The sequence below is a fragment of the Lepeophtheirus salmonis genome, chromosome 3 (assembly GCF_016086655.4).
Source record: "Lepeophtheirus salmonis chromosome 3, UVic_Lsal_1.4, whole genome shotgun sequence".
Lineage (NCBI taxonomy): Eukaryota > Metazoa > Arthropoda > Copepoda > Siphonostomatoida > Caligidae > Lepeophtheirus > Lepeophtheirus salmonis.
The window spans coordinates 41,339,087-41,355,509 of NC_052133.2; the positions used below are offsets into that span (position 1 = coordinate 41,339,087).

General features: G+C 31.5%; 1 protein-coding gene across 1 annotated transcript in view; it reads right to left on the reverse strand.

Moving 5' to 3' along the window:
- The window catches only part of LOC121115369 (uncharacterized), a 72,244-nt gene extending 56,202 nt beyond the window's left edge, over positions 1-16,042 (reverse strand). Inside the window, exons 1-4 of the mRNA XM_071887409.1 lie at positions 15,712-16,042; positions 15,449-15,594; positions 15,240-15,393; positions 3,229-3,330 (exon numbers count right to left, since the gene is read on the reverse strand). The gene's annotated coding sequence lies outside the window, so the exon portion shown is untranslated. The remainder of the gene's footprint in view (positions 1-3,228; positions 3,331-15,239; positions 15,394-15,448; positions 15,595-15,711) is intronic.
- Positions 16,043-16,423: the final 381 nt, after the last annotated feature.

Here is a 16,423-nt window from a genome sequence, read left to right on the forward strand (position 1 = left end):
GGACATAGTGGGGGAGCTGCCAAGATGATACCTCTCAACTCATATTGCCGAATAGGCTTATAAGTACTTAGTTGACTGGCCATGAGGGTAATTATAAGTTTATTAAGATCGGAAACATCCATTGGATCTTTTATAGATCTGTGAAAGTTCGGATCTGAAATCCTTTTGGATAATACAAATTTACCTATATCGTACCCGAGTACTTCAGATCCGGATCCAAGACCCGTACTATCTCCACTTATAGCCAGTCTCTCTGTTATCATTTCTTATGATATAGGTGATGTTATCATGATATATAACTGGTCTCTATCCCTGTAATCCATATTCAATTAGAATATCAGGTGCTCAAAAATGAACGCCAAAAACATGAATGTCACACATTTTCTGCTCAATCTAGATGAAGTAAATAACATGTTAACTAATCTATCTATAAGATCTAATAAATAATTTTCTAAAAAAATCACTTGAATGGTCTCAAGGACCACTTTTTATTTGATTAAAGTGCCCCTTGGCACACCCTCTGCAAATCATAGAAAGACCTTTTGTATCTATAAGTGTTTTCATAGTCCATATTATTTTAATCGTTATAAATGAAATCATACGAGTCAAGGATACACCATAATCTATCAAAATATTGATACACAACTTGACTTGTTAAATATTTTAGTGTGTTAATCAAAAGAAGTTCTTAAGATTCTTGTTTCAATAACCTCCAAATACTATTTCAATCATGAAATAGATAAATCAATTCCGTTTAGATAAGAAAAGTATCTTATAATTTATCAATACAGAGATGTATACATGAATTATAAAAAAATGTATAGTGTATAACATATGATATATTAATTAATAATATTAAAGAGGTACGTCAACATAAAAACAATATGAAGCACAAATCAAGAAAAATGAGAAATGCCCTATTCAACTTTTTTACATCATATATATATATATATTCAGAACAAGGGTAAACACATTCAATGAGATATTGGTAAATCGTAAGACAATATTAAACCTTTAAAACAGTATAAATACATATTCTAATACAAGGCCTAATCTGTGATTAATTTAATGTTTTTGATTGAGGGACTCTAATTCTGGACCACCTTGTAGATACTACCTATTGTTTTTTTGACTTATTTCGGTCAATAATGTATTAAGTATTCAAATATCTCAAAATTAGTTAAGTTGTTCAAGAATGTTAGCTATAGTTTAGAACCTTATTTTGAATTATGAGGCATCATATGGTCTATCAAATAATACGCATCAATTTATAATTTTTACATTGTAAAATAAAGAGGGATTTGCAGCACCTTCTTAGAATTAATCAAAATTGTTAGTTAAAAGCAATGAACAATAATTACTTATAGTTGAAGGATACAAAAGTAATTTTAACCTGCTTTAGTACTGACGGAACACCAAAATATTTTTTAATTATGTAAATGTAGATTAATTTTTAATCTTATTTCGAATTCCTTTTAGTGGAAATGAATCAATTTATGTATTCTACTTAATACAAGCATGTTAAACAACCTACACACATGTAACAAAAAAATCATCTAGTAAAGTAAAATCACTATCTAGTTCCATGAGACCCTCTCAAAAAACCAGTATCCCTCATGGCCTTTACTTCTATTTGATGTATAAAGGATACTTATTGGACAAAAATATGACTATTCATCCTACAATATTTAGATTATTTCCATTAGAGGTTTCATTTTTTGGAGAAAGGAGTCAAGAACCTAAAATACAATAATCTGTAACAGGACTCTTACGTTTTGAAATGAACTCGGCGTGAGATATCATTGTTATGACATCATTTAACTCGGGTTTCAAGTTTTTGAATATGTAAAAATAAGAAGAATGATACGTACAAATAAAATGATTTATATTGAAACCAAATAAATGATCATTTATAGACATTTGAGAGACATTTATCACGTCGTTACTTGTATTGTATCACAAAAAAAAAAAATACTCAAAATCAATTTGTAGTTAGCCAATTCTTTACAATTATGGAACCATTGCTAAATGATTTTTGGGGATTGTTAATAGAATAAGAAGGAGCTTATTGTAACTCTAGCTATCAATGTTCATAAGACTGAATTGATTAAAGTGAAAATATCGACAGCTAACAACAAAATAAAGTGTCAATTTTTGTGGCTATGCATGGCCTTTACTATTTTTTTTTTTGAAGGATTGGAAGGGGGTGTTGTTACTTAAGTAAGGTTACTTTTTAATTTTTTTTAAAGCAAAATTACATATTTATTATTAAAGACAATTTGAATATATTTTTTTATAGAAAATCCATTAAAAAATGGGCAAAAATAAATTATCAATTTATTTTTATATTCTGACAACACAATCAAAATTTTGACAAGACTTTGTTCCTTTTTTTTACTAAAACTGCTGCCTTTTTGACAAATTTGAAAACAAAATTTTAATTGTCAAGAGTCTGCCTTTATGACAGATTCAGGTAGAGATGCAAATAATATGAAACGTTGATATGTTAAGAAAAATGGAACCGAAAATAAACATGGTCACCTTGACAATTTGAAGAATTTTTGGGATGAGAGCAGCTTAGCTGTCATAACGTTTCATTAGCTTAGTTGCGCTCAGCTATAAGACGAAAGGAAATAAATACAAACCCCATATCTAGTAATAATATAGACTGGAATTACCCCAATGCCGATCCTCAATTCTACTCCGAGTCGAACAAGGACTTACTATTATAACTCTACAATAAATCCTCCGAGTTTGTCAAGCACTAATGATTATTTTAACCTTATTGTAATATATTGGATGACAGTTTTGTAAAAATCATCTTCAAGTTGTAATTATAAAATGAAGGCGATCTTAATATTTCATATTTTTTTAACTTCTGGGGCCAGGTGTCTCCTATTGGAAACATTGTCATTCTAAATCAGCTTTTTATACTGCCATGATCAATAATAAGAGTACAAATGTATGAGAAAAACCATGCCTGGCGTGAAAGTGTGACATTGGGTAGAAACATGTGAAGCTCACGACAACTGCGCGTGACTTCAGACTACTGCTTACAAATAAATCAATCACTTATCAACGTAATTATGTAACATTGCTTATTATAAATATTTCATCCATTTCCTAATTTTTCTGATAGGATTCAATAGGTCGTTTTCTCTTGTTCACTTTTTAAATTGTAATATTATTCAACACTTTTAAAGAGGCATTTTACTGAAAGTTATTTACCTTTACGATTTGAGGATTGACACCAGTCAGAAGTATGAGTCCGTACTTTGGAAGATCCAAATTTTCCCTTAATAGGCGTAGCTCCCACGTCTAAACCACTATCTGCAAATATATATAAATATAGGTATATATTTAAAGTAATTTCAAAATGTGCTTATAAAATTTGAATATTAACAATTTTTTTTTTGTTAAAATAAAGTTATGAATCTTTTTATTCAATTGACTGAAGAACAAAGAAGGTATTTTTCATATTTTGTGTGTTCATACTAGTGATGTCACGGATCGTGGATCCAAACATATTCAATAACCACTAAAATGGGAAAAGCGAATCACCCACGAATTGTTTTTCAAAAGACGTAAAATAACCGGTTTTAGCTAAATGAGCCAGTTCGTTAACTGTAAATCATTTATCCATTCATTTAATTGCTCATTTTTACTGTTCTCTAAAGACATTTTTTTACCACAAGATTAAATTTAAAATCAAGTTGTGAAACAACGACCAAGTGATCAATTTTTGTCCAAATTTAGTTGGCTGCAAGAATATTATCTTGCCCGTTATGGGGTGCTGAGGATATCATAAGGAGAAACATATTATACGTAACGAACGAAAATGATTGAGTGACGTCGTTTGTGGTAAAACAGAATGGACATATCTTGAGAAAAAACGTTGTTTCGTACGCAACTAAATTTGAGCAGGAATTAATCACCTGAGAAAATTTACAATTTTCTTAAAAGAGAACCAATGCAAGTAATAATGAACGGGTCTAAGCTTGAACGGAACTGCTAAAATTTAGATGATGATCTATTAAAAACTGGGTACCGTTAGAACAATGAACCGTATAGAACCCGGAACCGCAATGCAAGAATCCGTTACATTACTAGTTTATATTATTATGTAGGTATTTGAAGTTCCTACAATGGTGCACACATACAAAAAAACGCCTCAAAAATATATATGATGTGGGTTTAACAAGAAGGATTTCCTTGTTCCTCCTATACATAATCCATTAGGTAATATTGTGTACATTGTAAATCCATGCTAACATCTAACTTTTTAGAGAAAAAAAACTCATATGCAATGATGATTCAAATCCTATTATGAGATATTTATAAATTAAAGAGGGATAAGAAGTAAGAAGGGATTGTCTAAGAAGATCAGAAGAATCAGACAGGTCCTGTATGAATGAAAAAGTTCGACATGCATAATTAAAAAATATATATGTGTACATTAGGGTGAGACGAAGGACCTACAAAACTCCAAACTTTTGATGGATAACCCTTAGCCTTTGTTTGTTACTGTGTATGAACTTAATGAACACATTGGAGGACAAAGCCGATTTTTTTTGTTTTTTTGTAAAAAACTAAAAAAATTAGTGTTTGGTTTCGGTTTAGAAATCCTAGACCGGTCTAAGACTGTTATTATTTTTACTGGACCGAACTAATTTGGTACTTTAAAAAAGTTCAATCTATACCAGTTTCATAGAAAAATTCGGTGCAAAGGTACAATTCGATCTAGATCAGTCTAAAGGAAAAAATCTGGTTAGACCGGTCCAAGGGAACAGTTCGGAGTAGTTTGGTCTTAAGAGATCGTTTTTATTTAAAGTTAAGCCTGTAACAATTTTACATCACAATTTGTATATGACGTCAATTCTGTTTTCTAATTATGGACAGGTTACAATGACGTCAGGTCAAATTTCAACAGCGATAGCTCGTATAAATTTTAATTTCTTCGTTCCTCCTGGAGTATGGAACTCCGAATTCGAGCATCTTTTGAGATGAATGATCAAGATAAAAGTGCATTCCTTTGATTCCCTTTATCTTCCTTTAGTTTTAACAGTTCCGGCTCTTAAACTGCTGGAACTGGAACCGACAAAGTCGAACCGATACCGCAATATATTGCTTATCTTGTGCTTTTCTTCCTATATAGAATATATAAAGAAAAGAAAATATATATCATAAAAAATAAATTAGCTTTAATCAACAAGTGAAGGTTAGGAGTTTTTTATCGTCAATTTCAACGTTTTCCGATGATTTTTTTACGTCGCCAGGGTGATACAGTTGTATCTGAGTTCCAAATAGCTAAGGGCTTCTTATGGATATGGAAAAGTGGCTTTAGGCACCAGACGCTGTAAATAAAAGAGGGAAGGGGTGGGGTAGATTATGGATCTAGGTCTGGTACTAAGCAGGCTTTCCCAAACTTTACTATGCCAAGCCCCCCACCTCCTAAACTAACTCATTTTTATAAAACATGTGTACTATGTATGTGTAGACTGAAAGCAATCCTCAATCCCCCATCTTTCTGCACCCCCCATAGACTCCACACACGGCCCTCACTTTGAAAACCATTGTATTAAGCAACCTTGGTTTTGGGGGCCCTGAGATAAATTTGGGGTAGTACACACTTTACGTATAAGATATCTGCGGCCCTGTTTGTTAACAAACTGAGCCTGTGACAGAATCCGTTGAAATGAAAGAACTGAGACCGGGAATGATAGAACCGCTAAACCGGGCACAACCTTGAACTAATATATGAATAGATGGATTCTGAATTATTCTGAAAGTTGTATGTATAACGTATTTGTTTTAGAACATATGGTGTACTTTTTAGATTTTCAGAGTTGTCCAGATATTAATATTCTCTGTAAGATCTTTGTTTAATGTCAATGAAGCATGATCTAGAAAAAAAAATTAGGCCCATATAGTGAGACTAAAAAATATTGGAACAAAATGTGAGACCTGAAAAAATATTGATCCATAAAGTAAAACCAAAAAATATCAGTCCACAGTGTGAGACCACGGACTGGACCGAAAAATAGGTATAGAAAAAATCACTTAAGGCCAAACCGAAAAAAAAAAAAAAAATCGGTGCTTTAACCTGTTTCACATTTTTGGATTTTGAATGTGCTTAATATTTTTTATTTGCAAAATAAATATTTTGGAATAAAATATACTGATTAGAAAATATTAATACCGTTTTTTTTTTGTTATTTTTCGAGGAGAAAAAAGTTTATGCTCCTTTGGACAAACTCGGAGCATCAGCTTCACCCTAAGGTACATATTTACATACCATGCAAGGCTCTTAATCTCTCCTTCTTTCTTAAAGGACACAACTGCTTAACAACATACCACCCGGAACTACATATTTATATATATATAATACAGTCAAGAAATTGCATCACATAATATCTATCTCTGCCTAAGGACATATGGGAGGAATTATTATTATTGAGTACGGGTTAGTAGATAATCAAGTCCAATACAAAAAGTAGAATTTTTCTTGTTTAAAATAAATAAGTAAAAGTCTAGTAGAATTATTTTTCTGAAAGGTGTTAAATGCAATACACCATTACACCTTGTTAAGATACAAATTTACCAGGTAGTACTTGTGTATCTAAATTCTTTTTAATGCAAAAAAAAAAAGAACCCGCGTATTTATCTTTGCCGTAATCAATGCTCTTGCTAAAACTAAACTTGCCCTGCACTCCTAGTTTGAATTTATTGCTAAACCAAGATTGAAGCCGTTAAACCTGCACCTAAACCGAAACCTAGAGCGTTGAAACGAAAGAACGGGGGCTGATAGAGCTGCGTGACCTAAACTGAGTCCAACCACAAGGGTGTCCACAGAGTGTTGGCTGGAGGGGCTGTAGACCCCTAATTAAGGAATTTTTGCTTTTTAATAGAAAATGTAGTATTTGTAAATTTTTTCTACAAATTTAATAATTGAAATAAAATTTTATTTTTGAAATTTTTTGTAAAAAATTTAGCTTTTGAGAATAGCATTAAATTTTTGAATTTTTTTTTTACAAAAACTTATTTTTGTGTGAATTTTTTGAAATTAATATATAAAAAAATTTCCAAAAAATAATTAATTTTCCATTTTTTTTCAAAAAAATTAATTTTTCATACAAATAATCCTGTGGACGCCCCTAAACCAGTATTGATGAAGATAATTAATTACTAATTCCAGGATTGGTCTTAGCGTGAGCGAGATCCAGAGCAAAAATAAATGGGATCGGTACTTTTCTTTATTTCATTATGACCATTTTAATTTTCTCAGCTTTATCAAATTACCTTTTTTTCCAGAAAATAAATTCAAAATGTACTTTCATAAATTCAGGGCGACGGCTAATAGAAGTTTGGGGCTCACTACTACCTCAGTGGCCTAAGGTTGTCCCTCCTTGTTAGTGACGATATAATTTTGGCATAATTATAGCAATATAATCTGTTATTTAATTTGTGTTCCTTCAAAAAAATTGCTAACGGAATAATATGACGTACTCATAAAGGTCAAAAAATATTAGTCAGGATTTATATATAAATACGATATTATTATGTAGGCATCCATTTTCAAGGTTATTTCGTCAAAATAAAGTTTAAATGAGTGGGAAGATAGTTGAGATTATTTTGTTTTATGACATGCAAAATGAGGTATGTATGTAAGTCGTATGTACTTGTAGTATCAGAGAATCCTTTGCATCGTATAACAAAATGATACAAAGGATAGTTGTGCACCGTCAATACAATTGCAAGCTAGAAAGATTCTTCTCCAAAATTGAATTTGAGTTACATATGTAATATTAACGAATAAACATCTCTTACTATAAACAAGAATTGTAATGATTAATCCTTTGGAAACGTCGCAAATTGAAATTGCACAAATTCATCATCTCAATGAGATATTTGAAAGCCAATATCAGGGGCGTCTGCTGGATCACATTTTTTTTTTTTTTTTTTTGGGGGGAAGGTGATTTTTTAATTTTTTTTCCAAAAAATCCTAAGATTAATTTTTTGGGAAAGAGTTACAAAAATCCAGAGCCATTGACAAAAAATTAAATTTTTTGAAAAAAAACCAACTTTTCTAATAAAATGAAAATTTTCCTTAATTTGGGGAGGCTACAGCCCCACCAGCCCGACCCTTGCAGACGCCCCTGAACATTGGGACCAAATTATTTCTCATAAATCAAATGTAGGTTTCAAGAGGTAGTTAACATTCTTGGCTATTTTAGCTCATCCCAGTAATTTGAGTGTAAAGCCTATAACTGACAAAAATATGTTATTGAAATATTGAATTATATATATATGTGATGTAACAAAATATTGAATTCGACATTTGTAGCCCGTCAACACAAAATCAAGCTGTTGTAATTTTTCTCAAAAGTGAGACAATTTTTATTTTTAATTTAATTACCTAACATTTCTATTAATAAAATGTCTTTATAAATTATTTAAAAACGCCAGAAATTGTATTTAAAGATCGATAAAATCATCGATCTGATATAGAAAAAAAGATAAAACAAATCTATTATTCGAAAGGCCATATCGGAACTAAACAAAGTATCATATATCAATTGAAGGCTCCAGAATATAGTTAATATTCCTAGGTGTATCCACCTATTCCGCAAATGAATAGGTATCGAATTTTTAATTTTTTAGTGAATAGCAATAGATTTTTGATTTTTTATAAAAAAAAATTAATTTTTGGATTTATTTTGAAAGAAGTTCAAAAAAAATATATATAAATATATACATATATAAACCTGCGGACACCACTCCCTTGTTTGACTCGAAATTGAATTGGTGATGGCTATCAGGAGTAATTTCTGCCTATATCATTACTAGATGCGAAGTGGGGATTGTGTTTATTTTCTTCATCTCATAGCTGCTCAAAGATAATTTAATGAAACGTCATGACAGCTAAGCTGCTGTTCTCCCAAACATTATTCAAATTATCAGACTGACCACATTATTTTTCGGTTTTTCTTTAGCATACTGGCAAATCATATTATTTTCAACTATATAATCACAAGTGATGTGTTGGTCATTATTTAAGACTGCAGACCAGTCCAGTCTGATCCCATCTGGTCCCACTTGTTGGTACTTAAAGAAGGTAAAATCGACCCCTCGTGATGGTATTAAGGTGGAGTTTTTTTCCTTTTATTCCGTTACATAGTAAAAGAAATTATATAAATAAGCCAAAATATATAATATGATTATATTACATTATAATGAAAACATGAAAGTTTTTACAAGATATGTGCAATCTCTTAATACACATCTCATCCATCTTATTTGGCTGAATAAACCATCGACATTTTTATGGAAACTCCAATGACTGACTGTTAAAGACCGATCCCAAGGACTTATCAGTATCAATACCTATCCTATCAATCCATGGGACTGTTCAATGAGTTCTAATACTATCTGGAGGAGCACAAGCTCAAATCACGCAAACTGTCGTGGTGAAAAACATAATTTTTGATGATAAACTCGACTTGGTAAACTCATATGAACTTTGTACAATAATAAAGCAATAATATTTGTCGTAGTTGTAATTTTCTCTCAACATCACGTGGTATTTTAAACTACTCTTTCATTTCGGGATAATATTCTGACTAAGAACTGATTAAAAAAGAAGAAGTAAAGTCCTAAAGAAGAACTGACATAACACTAGTGATCCCACATTAATGAGATGAAATGGTTCATTTCAAAGTGATACTTCCAATTACATACGTCATACATATGGATTTTTTTAAATTCAGAAAAGAAAACACACTCACACAGGTATGACTGTATCTACAGATAATAAAAATATTATTATATAAATTGCAAATTCATGTAACGGTACTAGCTTAATTGTTTGAAATCATAAATTGCGGTTCCGTACATCCCTTTGTGGTTACCACTCTTTATCAACCGTGAATATATATTTGTAATGTGTATGGTGTGTACACATTGGGATTTTGTACAAGTTGTAAATTGTATAAGCAAATTGTACTAGTGGAAGTTTCTTCGTATAAAATACACTTTTTAATTACAATATGAGTCATTTTTATTATCAACTACTAATTGATGATATTACCATTTCATTTTGATAGGTTATTTTGTATTTATTTATGAGTAATGTAGCTGTGGGCATTTTAACTTTATAATGTACCACACAATTTATCATTTAGTTACTGTGATCAAAATAGTCACAAATTACAGTGTTAAATATGGAATTTAGATTATACCATCTTGATATTTATGCCAGCTGCCAAATCCACTTGGATTCTTCGAATTCATCTATCAGAAATGCCGACAATCCTGGCTATTTCAAAGGGACGAATTTGGGCCCGAAGTAAATCTACTACTCATTCCCTTTGGCGTTCTCTCTCCAACATTTCGAGATTAAAGGACCTCAAAACAACACCAGCTGATGTATTGCTTGGTTATGCGTCCAAAGACGACATTTTCATTGTTTATTGTCCCTTACTTTAGTTACAATGTTTGCGGTAATAAATTTGGATTTTCGGCTTTAAAAGCACTGTATTCAAGGCATATCTCTGTATTGGGAACACCTAATAACTTCGACCAATGCCAGATACTTTTGCTAGTATACTATATAGGGTATTTCATGTGACGTCATCATTGTTGATGTACGCCCATTTTGGGCATAAACAAACATATTTTATAAGAGTAAAAACCTTTTTTTCTCTTCAGATTAATAAAAATTATGAACTATTGCTATGTATTTGGATGTCAATATGGGACCATCAAATAAAAGGACTTAAACGTTACTGTCTATCAAAAATCAATCACTTTCATGTCTAAAATGTAATCAGAATGTGTACAATCATATTTTCATATTCTAAAATATAAATTAAGTTTTACAATGAAAAGAATAAGATTTTTATATCAACTTATATTACTTTTCTCGTCTCTAATCGATCATACAAAAAAATTAATTTAAAAAATATATATATTTCATAGGGATTTTTAGTTTATATTACTATGATTTAATTCAAATATAACTGTGCATCAAGTAGTATTCAATGCAGATGTTGTATTTTTTTTATACATAATGCCATTTGATGGAGTTTAATGCAGATTTATTGGAAATTTGCCCATAGTATGTGGTAAAATATCAACTATGTGTCTCCAAGATGCTTTAAACTTCAATTAAAATGCAATTTATGACGTCAACCCCATTATAAATAGTAATTACAGGGTGTGCAAGTTATTTGTGGAGCGAAAAGGATTTTATTTCAAACGCAATTTCCTCTCCAACCAGCTAACAGATTAAAAATATACAACCAGATTCTGAAAGCTTGATAGATTTTAATTTATCCAATTTAATAACATCACCACCAGCCTCAATTACAGTCTCTATACGAGGCCAAAAGCGCAAGCATGCCTTCGCCGCATGGTCCCTTGGCAAATCCTGTAATTCGTTCTTCATACAACTGATAAATTCGTCTTTGGTGTTGCAGGCGGTTCGGTTGGTTTGTCGTTTGATCACGCCCTACACACTAAAAAAACAAAAACAAAAAAACAATCGGATTCACATCTGGCGATTGTGGAGGCCAAAGTCCAGCAAAACAAAGTCGTCAAAATTGTCATGGAGCCATTTCATACTTTTTTCGAGGTGTGACATGGATCAAAATCATACTGCCACATGTAAGGGCACCTATCGGGAACTATGTCGATCCAGGGCTGCTCCTTGGTGTTGGTATGTTGTCGCTCCCAGCACAGATTCCAAAGAGTGCTCCGTGCCTTTTTCAATTATTTGTGAAAACAAATTTGTCAATTGATTCTATTTTTTTTTTTCAACTGGTGCAGGTTTGAACAAGCTATCTAATAAAAAAATTATCATTTCCTAAAATGGCTGCGTTTGCCCAAGAGAGCGAGCCGAAGTGGCGACATAGATAGCTTGTGAACCCTGCATTCCAACTGATGGGTTAATTCCTGATTCTCCTGATGTAATTATATCTAGAGATCCTCAAAGATTGCAGAAACGTGCTGTAATACCTACGTATTCAAGCAACTTTAAATCAAAAAAATTATCCAAATAATTAGCTTAAAAAAATATTATTTCAGATTTTCACAAACACACACATAAAATGCATAATATTTTGTATACGTAGTTAATTTAAAACTAATATGTATACAGGTGAACCTCATTAAATATTAAAGGAAATTAGTGGGAGTGCATTAAGTGTTGGATTAATGCATATTGCATGCATTGCATATGATTAATTTTTAGAGGAGGGCCCTCTCATTGATTAATAGCTAACATTTTTAACTTTGACAAGTTTTTATGCGCTATTTGATCAACTTCCTGTTTAGCCATGATGATTCACTCCTCTTTAATAAACTTGTTTAATTAGATTTTCACATCATTATTATCTTAAAATAATATCCTTAAAATGCATTCCGTTACTTTCAATGTATCTCGCAACCTTTCCCTAAAAAGAAAATACACAAAAAGGCAGTATTTAGCCTATTCTTCCCAACTATGAAATTATTTTCCAATAATTAATTACTGATAATTGTTCACCGGTTAATAAGAACTCATTCAAATTCAACTAATCAACGTTCAGAACACTGAAAAGGAGAAAATTAGCAGACAAATTGATAGCTGATAAGAAAATAAATTGTTAACGTTTGTGAGATTAAGCTAAAGAAAATATATAAAGCACGTTGTTATCTTTATTTTATCAAGCAATCTTTCCGTTAAAAGTAGCAGAAAAAAGGCCAGAAATCCTCTGGTAGTTAGCCAAATAAGTCAATTATACCAACTGTTATGTATATATTAAGTATTCCCAGACTTATCAATCTCTAATATTATTTCTCGACAATTTTTAAAAATGAATAATTATATATAATTTTATTACATTAAAATCCTACATAGTATTTTATCGATACTGTATTATAATATTATAAGAAAAGCGTATCCATACATTTGTATTTGTATATGGTAGCCAAAATTTATTCGTATAAATAAAAAATGGCCAATATATATATATATATTATATAAAGAACGGGGGATCAACAAGAAATTATATTCCTGTCCTTTTAAGAACAGAGCATAAGTATAAAATAGCTTGTTACTTCGTTTATTTTAAAAAAATATTGAATTATGACATAGTCATGATGTATCAAGTGAGATGAGTGAATCGACAGCTGACAACAAAATACATAGGGTATTTTTGTTTAAGTGAGGTAACAACGCCTTGAAAGAACTAGAAGAGGAACACGTCAGCTCAATTAAAGGAGTGAGGAACATAAAAGAAGAAGATATTTTGGTTGGTAGATAGTTTTACCTCCACCAACAGAGTTGAACTGAGTTTATGTTTTTATTTTTTTAGGGGGGGGGGGCCTCTATTTGTTTGTTTGTTTATCTGTTGTTGGTAAACCAGGATTATGGCAAAAGTTACAGATCCATTTTGATCTCACATTGTAGGAAGAGTACATATGATCACAGTAAGAGGCCATCAATTTTTAAGAGGTCAAAGTAGCACAAAACATTATCTAAAAAGTATAATCGACCATCACTTTGGAACAAAGCTCAAATTGGTGTCCTTATAAAGGTTTAATACGGAGTGCCCATTATAGTTTAATATATATTAATACTTTATAATCAGATGTTGACTGAATTTTACCTGTTTAGCCCACTACAATATTCATCTGAACTGCCCACATTGTTCTTTTAGTTCTATATACATATATGTTCCTTGGGTACAGTTGTTATCAGTATACTTAGAGTTGACATTTTTTTTAATAAAAAAAACTGCCTTTAAAAATTAGAAAATGATAAACGGTTCTTGCGTGTGCTCATTCAAATATTTTGTTCATTATTTAATAGGTCGTCTCAGTGTTAACTTCTTCTTCTGGAGTAAGCATTCTCACCTACCTTTGCTGTAAATTGATTTAAAAATGTATAATGAAATATAATTATAATATTTGTTCTCCAATAATCCTAGATTATATGTTGAAGCAGTAAGTCATTTTCTCCCCCTTAATTAAGAATATTGGCATACTATTATCCTGCAAAAAATATATTTGCGGTTTTACTGAACAAATTCAACTATTATTGTGAGGTAGATAATTTGATTCAATATTTGTGATAATGTAGAATGAACCACACCAAAAAATAATTATGGGTACGATCATCAGTGTCGGTTGAGGAGCTAAAATGTTTAAATAAGGAATATTTAAGAATAAATTATAAATAAATTTGGATTGTTGTTTTATATTTTAGTAATCTTTTATTAATTTTAGTCCTTCTTTCTTTTTCTTTTTTTAAATTTACTTTTATTCAAAGGCGATTCGAAAATCACATTTAATAAATTTATCAAGAACTCCCTGGAGGCTCCATGTAAAATGAAGGCATTCCCGGAGAAAAGGGGACGGTTGTGTTCATCTTTTCATCACTGAAGGGCAGGAACTAATGTTGGCCCAATATTTGGATCTATAGATTTTTAAGACATTTTGTTAGATGGTCATTTCTTGATGACCATGTGAATCCCTACAAGATGCACTGCGTAGCTCCGGTTGGGAACAATTGCTACACATAATGGTGCTATGTTGGAATAAGAATATTTTTAAGTCCCATATTAACAGCTAATATAACCCTAAATTTATGTATACAAGGTTATTCATAAGTTTTAAAAGTATTACTTTACGCGATAATTAATCAAACAAAATTATAATAAGTACAAAACAAAAGTTTTTAACTATATTTCTGAGTTTATTTTGTAAATATTATTTATTCAATATAGCTGTCGTTGTTAACCAATACATCCAATAAAGGTGAGAGGAAAGAGTTGCATATAGTACGGATTTATGTTGACCTTTTTATACATTTTGTCGGCGTTGATCTGGGACTGAGCTTAAGCCCAATCAGATTTCAGATTGATAGATTGAATGGTGAAAAAATTTACGGCAACTATGGAACCTTTAAAACTTGTAACCCGATAGATACATTCATCTTTTTCCTTACAGAGACCCTGGAATGATCCCCCATCTTAGATAAAAATACTGTAACTCAAAGAATCATCTGTTCAGATCTCTAAGGTGGGATCGAAAGTTCTAAAAAGTGGACGTTTGATAAATTTTTACGGTAAAGGGGAACAATTCTCCAGCTGTATGTCAGCCTCTGGAGAAATATAGATATCTGATTTGTAAAAATAATCCAATGAATAAATACACACCTTATTAGCACCGACAGATAAAATAAGAAAAATGCTCACCAGAATCTGTTGTATAAGTTGAGATCATCCGAAGAGGTGGACGACGAACAGGCGTATTCAACAGAGAAGAGGGATCTCTTTCAATCAACCGCCTCTCTAAATAATCCGCACAAACTTTATAGAGCTGATGACTCTCTGGTGACAAATTGAGGACCTAATCATAATAATATTGCATTATATATATGTATATATTTTTTATAAAAGAATACTTCTTTTGTGATGTCGTCAAGGAGGCCCTTGAGCCCTTTTGGGATTTCAAGTGATGCAGTTGTAGTCGATGTAGAGTTTCTTGAGGGTGATAGTATGACAGTAGCCGAGGAGTCGGCTCTTTCAGACATTCTGCAAATTGACAATACTAAGAAAAAGATTAATAGCGAGAGAGAGAGAGAGAGAGAAAAGTAGAAAAGAAAAACTCAAATTAATAAAGAGTACCCGGCCATTTGTTGTTGACATTTTGGTAGAGTGGACTTACAATCTATTTAATATGGATGGATGGTTAATTAAGTATCTCAGCCTTGGTCAAAGGGATTTATATATAATCTTTTGACATAAGGAGCTCCATGTTGATATGGTTATGTGTATATTCACCCTCAAACACTTGTTATTCAACTTCTTAAAGCCTCTGTGGAATAGAAGAAGAAGAAGGAAAACAATAAACAACCCCCGAATTCCGGCTTGTTTAATCGATGATTTCGGAACAAGTTACTTAATTTACTTTTACTACTAATACTAAGGAAATAGAGAGAGAAAGAACAGCCACGGACATGAGTACGTGTACTGTACACAAGTTGTATTTATGTATACATGGTTTAGATTTTTATTGTTATTATTATTAGGACCAAGAAGAAGGCAAAAATATTAAGAGAAGTTTTTGACTTGTAAAATATTATATACCCTCCTCTTCCTCCTAAAAGTATAGTCAAGTCGAGTTCTTAAGGACTACCATAGAAAGTTCATAGGGGGTAAATAACTATGTAGTTAGAGTGTAGACTGTCCCGTTTTTCGGCCAAGTATTTGTACAATTGGAATTGGGTTTACCTCTTTTTCAATCATTTGCTGGATCTACTAAGATGTACTCAATGACTTGGGGTTTCCCTGTTTTATGGAACACTAACGGTAGTAACCGGCAGTCATCCAACAGACAAATATTGCCTAAGGGATTTAGAAGATAACCACCCAATAAA